Source organism: Struthio camelus, chromosome W (genome assembly GCF_040807025.1).
Source record: "Struthio camelus isolate bStrCam1 chromosome W, bStrCam1.hap1, whole genome shotgun sequence".
Classification (NCBI taxonomy): domain Eukaryota; kingdom Metazoa; phylum Chordata; class Aves; order Struthioniformes; family Struthionidae; genus Struthio; species Struthio camelus.
This window is the reverse complement of record NC_090981.1, coordinates 19,980,323-19,987,085: the sequence shown is the minus strand read 5'-3', so window position 1 is coordinate 19,987,085 and position 6,763 is coordinate 19,980,323.

The following is a 6,763-nucleotide window of genomic DNA, read 5'->3' as shown; positions in this document are numbered from 1 at the left end:
TGAACCCCACCAGCACTAAGCAGCGCAAACAGTTGCATGCTAAAGAGCCTTACAAACAAAGTATTCTCTTTTAATACCATTTCAACTGCCAAAATCTTGCCGTAAGGCCTATTTCGGCTGATGTAGGCCTATGCCATTGCTTGGGCTGACGCATACGCTTCCTCATTGCTTACTCACGAGTACAATAAACTCTACAACTCCTGTTCTGCTGACAGCTGCAGCTGTGGAGAATCGTTTTGCTGATACACAGCATTTCGCTTGTTGAAATGAAACTGCTGCCGATACAAAAAACTCTGATACAAACCCAGGAGAGGGTGACCTGAAACTAGGATGACTTCACTGCCTTACCAAATACATGTATGCTCACAAGGTCCATCATGCTGTGATCGTGAGGGTGTAGAAGCTAAGGAGGACTAACATAGAAACCATAGTACTAATGCTATGAAAAACAGCAGCTCTCAACCACCAGCACCACCAATTAAAAAAAGAGAGAGAAGAACCCAGCCATGAAGTTCCTATCTCTCCCAAAGGGAACAGGATCTGGCTGTGACATCTTCAGTTCAGCTGACGCAGAGAGTGGGTGTATTAACCAGTGACATACGGTGTCAAAAAGTTTATAGCTTAATGATGTTTTGCTACAGTTGTGTCCAATACACACTCATTAGCAAAGATTTCCAGTGTCCTTATCCCTGCCTCCTGTGGTCATCTTCCTACCATCAAACAGCCACTCTGGTTGCAATGTCTCACACAGCTTTAAGTGATCTGCAACTGCCCATAAACCCAAGCCGAGTTCTGAAATTTAGGGGCTGCCAAGGCATTCCTTTTTCCTATGAGGCCACTTTCTCTTCACAAAGCTGCAAGGAGGTATCACATCTAGGCATATCCAAGGACAACCACCTATCAGATCCTAGATGTATCTAGATGTATCTTTGGCCAAAATAAAATCACTAGCCTTATGATTGATGCATGTGCATGAGGAGTAGAGCTAAATATATACACAGAAATTCAGCTTCAGCATTCACTTCAATCTGAACCATTCCTTTTGTAATGCATTAACAGTGTTGCTTTGAATGAGTGATTGACATACTTGGCACAGTCCAGACAACTGAATCCAAAAACTAAGAAAGGTCCCTCTCACTTTTTTACAAGTCAGAGTCATCTTAAAAAACAAACAAACAAGATAAGGAATAAGAGCTGCTCTCTCCCTTGTTATTAGTAGTAAGTCATTGTCCTTTGTAACAGCGACCACGTTAGTACAATAGCAAGTCGTCTTAATCTGTTTATTTGCATTTCAGTCTGACCAGCGTTAGTGCTATTTCCTCACTTTTATAGAGGGTTTTTTTCCTACTTTTGTTATACTGAAATCAATTTCTGAACTCTTACCATTTTCTCTTAATTCCTGCTATAGTACACATCTGAATCATTTGACCCACACTCCTAGATAGCATTCTTCAGAGAGCAAGAATTTCATTTCTGGCAGCCACATATTAACATCAATTTTAACTTGAAAATATTCTTCCTCTATTTTCCACTTCAAACATAAACAAAAGACACACATACATACATAGACAACAGAGAGAGGGAAAAAGGGGATATATACAAACAGAGCATACAACAGAAAGAACTTAAATCATTATCAGCTCAGTAGGTTATAAGATAAGATAAAATTCCATGAAGTTACTCTGGAAACTACTCTAATTTGAGCAGAAATATTCAGAAAGAGCAAAATTCCCTTCTACTTCTATTTTGCATTTAAGGCGGATAAAGCACCAAAGTCAGGGGTTGCTAGAACTAGTCAAAACTTCAGCCTGTTAAAATACTTATGTATTGCTTGCATTGCAGCCAACCACAGTGCGGATTTAAATTTGAAACAGGCCATTTGCAGCAGCTCTGAGATTTCCACTTCATACACAAAACAGTTTCCATTTGCCATATATATTAAAGGTGATATTAAGCAAATCAAGTCTTGAAAAATATATACATCTTACAGAATGCCACATGGAGAAGACAGGGCCTTTTTGACTTGATTCCTGAAAACGGCAGCAGGCCAACAAAACTTGGCATAGACAAGAAAATAAAACGCAACTTTTATAGCGCAGCACTCCAAGAGAAACTCCTCCAACTGAATTCAAATTTATGCTAGTTTTGGTGGAAACTCCCTTTATATATAGCTAATAAAGGGATCCTCAGAACTTTTACAAGAATCAAATGAGCGCTGTATGCACTAACACAGAGAACCGTGAGTAAAGAAAGAAGTTCTGGACTTACCTCTCCCAGAATCTTGATTTGTGACTCTTGGAAAGATATCTAACCCCTGTGTCACTTCTCTCCTGCCTGTGTCAAAAAGGTCATGCTCACATATCTTTATAAGGCAATTTCACTTATATATCATCCTTAAGCACGTGTAACTAAGCTGTAAGGCACTGTTGTTCAGAATTCATGCATTCTACACTCTTCCCGTGCTCTTTGCATAGGAGAGAGTTCAATGTATTAACGACAGCTCAGCAGCGCTAGATTTAACTGCTCTGTACCAAATTAAAAAAAATCAACTCAAAGAACATTTGCTAAAGATAATCTGTAATTAAAAATTATCAGGTGTTTTGTCAGTTTCTTTAGGTTTTGTTTGCTCGTTTCAGCTCTTTTCCCAGGAGCGCTTTGGCAAACAACCCTAATTACACTGAGGTTTGTTATTGTTCTTTAGATACATTAACCAGCACCCGCTCCTCACTACAAGGGACCTGACCTTGGAGGACCGTCAGCAGGGCCCAGAGCCGGCCACCTTCCAGAGGTACTTTCCTACGCATCGTCTAGGCAAAGTGGCAAAGGACTGCAGGTTTTTAACACTGTTGTCTTTCTTCCCATCTGACGATCCTCATTCCTTCCATCTTTTCTTCATCTTTTTTCTAGCCTAGAGAACATGAAAGAAAAAGGAAGAAAAATGTTGGTATTTTCCAGTTCCAAATAACGTACCTCAGAAAGAATGCTCAAGTGAACAACTCTACAGGAAGACAAAAGCAGATAAAAATCTGTTCAGAGATTTTTTTTTTTAAACCACTGCTAATCTCAAAACAGGCCCAGCATTATGTTGCCATAAAGGATGTAGCACATGGCTACTGATGGATTTAAGTTTCCTGAAGACATGCTATGCAATGCAGTAAAAGAGTTAAATTTCCTCAAAGCCACTTCCAAAATTGCCTGCTTGCTAAAATGGGGCTGCCTCCAGCTAGCCAGGGGGAGGAGGAGAAGTAAATAAGTCTTAAAATCTTGTGCTACAAACACCCCACTTACAGGTGAAGGTAGATCCTTCATGGGACCCCCTGCCAAAACCACTCCAGGAAGCATGGGTGCCCATCACCTCACTTTCAAAGACTGAAGCAGCACATGCTGTTCCCCTCTACTAGGGGGCACGGAAACACCTGCCTCTCGCAGCACAATTCCTTAGACACAGGGCTTGAGACTTGCCAGTGAAGCAGATACTCCATATTCAGTCTCTGCTCACCAGATGGCAATCCAGGTGGGACCCAGACCCCTTGTTGCCACACACTCTGTGATGTTCTTGCTTCCCAGCTTGAAGAGCTGCAACTGCATTATCTCATCTCACTCTGCATTCTGCATATGGGCTGCATGCAAGGTGCCAGTTTGTCCACGGGGACTACAAAAACTGGGCCATGACCAGGCATGGTTGGGCATAGAGACTGCCCTCTCCACTTTTGTTATTAAAATGTGCCTTTTTGTGTGTTATTAAAATGTGTTATTGTTTATGTGTTATTTTAATGAGTTATTAAAATGTACAGAAGATTGGTCCAAAGGAGGAAAAGATGACTAATGCATAAAAACTGCACCTGGGATGGAGGAAACTAGAGGTCTGCTCCCCGAAAAAGTACAGGAGAGGGCTCTATATTCTTCTGCATAGAGGCTGCAGCAGGTTTTGCCACTAGACCTTACATAAATAGAGAGCTCTTTCCTCCCCCAGCCCTGTTATGATTTGATTTCTCATCACCGGTGCCTTTTGCAAAGAAACCAGACTGCTGGCTGTTAGGCATGCTCCTAGAAAGCTTTTCAGATCAAAACGCATGGCAGATCAAAACCCATGGCAGGCTACATTGTAATCAGGCTCAGATGGGACACCCAATTAGGCAGGTGATAAACTGTTCAGCCCTGTCAGTATAGAGGCTCTGGAGGTAAACCTAAGCATCTCCAGGTCACCCTGCAGGTGATTTCCATGCCGTGCTAGATTGTTAGCATGAAAAAAAAAAAAAAAAAAAAACACAACACTACTATTTTGTTCTAGAAACCCCATGAAAGTAGTAGGAGCTTGTGAAACTTGGGCAACCAGGAACTGCGTCCTTAAGGTCCCGATTCCAGTATTTTCTTTATTTTTTTAGATCACAAGTGTTTCGACAGCAAATACATTAAATTAGAACTTGCTGTTCAAACAAAGTTTTTAGTAATTACAAGTGCTGACAACAATTAATATGTTCTTTATTAAAAGGCATTAACAGCAATAGTTCCCTCGGCTGAATGTTTTCCTAGATAACGGATACTAACGTGCTCCCTGAAGTAAATTACTGCTGCTAGAGCCCACAGAAATTGCAACTAAACTGCATTCTTGCACAAAGGACGCATATTTAAACATGATGGTGTTAGTGTGGTTTGCTTCTCTGTCAGAGCATCAGGGACAAAAACAATAGATGAAGACGCAAAATAAAATAGTGGAATGATAATTTTTTTCACTGCCTTAGCCATGAAGCTCAGTCCCGTAAGCCTGTGGTCGGAGAGATCTGGTCAAGTGTCATAAAACAGTAGCTGTGGAACCGCGCGCAGGGGCAAGCTGCCAAGCAGCAGTGCTGTTCCTGCTCCGACTCAGGCACCCCAAAACATATATATTCCCAGGAGTCATTTCTTCAAGGCAAGCCCCGCAGGAAAGTGACACCACCTCTCCTTATTGAACTCTACCAATCATCCATGCAAAAAAAGAGAACATTCTTGAAAAGGAAACCCTTCAGCTGCAACAAATCTCAGCACGCAGCTGCTCTGTCAGCACCATAGCAAGATTATCTGCCTAAGTAATATTTCTACCCTAAAAGCACAAAACGCCACATAGATTTCGTCAGCGGAAGCCTTCAGGCTAAGTGCAGTGTTTATAATGTTACATACTTATTGTAGTCAAGGTAGTTAGAAACTATGCCCTTTTGCAACACCTTCCATAAAGTTCTTGCTTCCTGGCCTAAAGAGCTATGGCTGTATTAACCTCTCCCTGTGTTGTCCATTGGTCATGCACAAGGTGGCAGCTTCAACCCGGTGACCACAACACTTCACAGGCCAAATTCTGGTCATGTCGAATCTTTGCTCTTTAGCCACGTTCTTCTGCATCGCTGATGCCCGATCAGCATCAGAAATTTTGCCGTTCCTAGTTACGTTTACCACCAGCCTACAATAATTTGCACAAAATGGCCAGCAAACTTGGTTAAAGGCCAAATAGAATCATTACAATAACATGCTATCTGGCCTTCGACATAGCCATCCCTAGAGTTTTACCCAATACACCCTGAATCAACTCAACAGCCAGTGTTCATGGTCCAGCTACAGCATCTTCCTCACAAACACACCCAACCTTGATCTGAAGGCTCTGGGGAACAAAAAAAACCTACACACACTTCCACAGTGTTCCAGTGTTAGTCCCCTCAGCTACTAAAAACTTGCTTGGCACTCAGGGACAGGTGGGGGGAGTGACAGAAAATCTCAAGATAAATCCATTTAAAAAAGGCTTTTAAAAACTTGAGAAACACATCAGAAAATAGCTATTTCAGATTATTCCTGGGTTTTCCTTTCGCCTCAGACAGGAGGAGTTCCTCAGCTCTATTTGGCATTTTAAGTAAGGCTGGTCTATCATCACACTTCACAAGAATAAAGTTTTATTTATCTCTCCTTACTGAAATTTTATTGTGATCAAACTGCTCTGCCATTCTTTTTCCATAAGAGTTTACTAAAATCCTCTCTATATAGGTAATACTTTTGCATGACAGTGAATTGTCCCCTAAGTCCTACTGCTTAAGCCCTGCTGTTATACTATGTACAAACCAGATGGGTAGGTTCTTTCTGGGCTCTCCTCCAAGGAGTTATCAGCTTTGTTTCTTGTTGGCCCAGCATATCACCTTCAATTTATAATCACTATCCACTAACACAAGGACATCAGGACTCAGCTAAGTTGTGTCTCCTTATTACATTTCTGCCAATCACCCGACAAGGAGGGGATTCTTGTTCCCAAGCCCACAGGACCTGCAGTTTTTGTGCCATATTACAGCGGCAGGACATGCGCCCTTTCCATATATGAATAATTTTTAAGAATTTAAAAGGATGGAAACAGTTTATGATTTTTTTTTTAACTGAAATAGAGTACTTTTCAAAAGAGAAAAAAGCAAAATACCAGGTTTTATCGAAAAAAATCTCATTGGTAGGAGCACGTCTGTGTTGAATTTTGACAGACTAAATAGGAGGAGAGTTAAAGGTGTTTTACAGGCAGGGTTTGGTTTCAGCCAGAGACCTCAGCACATTTCATTACTGAAACAAGCACGCTATGAAATATGCGCCAAAGTTAGTATGTCTTAGAGCTTAACAAAATAAAGAATCAAAACATGACAGAATATTTTGATATCAAGCAGCACAAACTTAATCAAAACTTATCAAAGTCTCTTTTTCAGAGAAGATAACTGTTAAAGTCTTTTATTCTGTCATGCATTGTTCTTTTACTGGGGAAGAAACA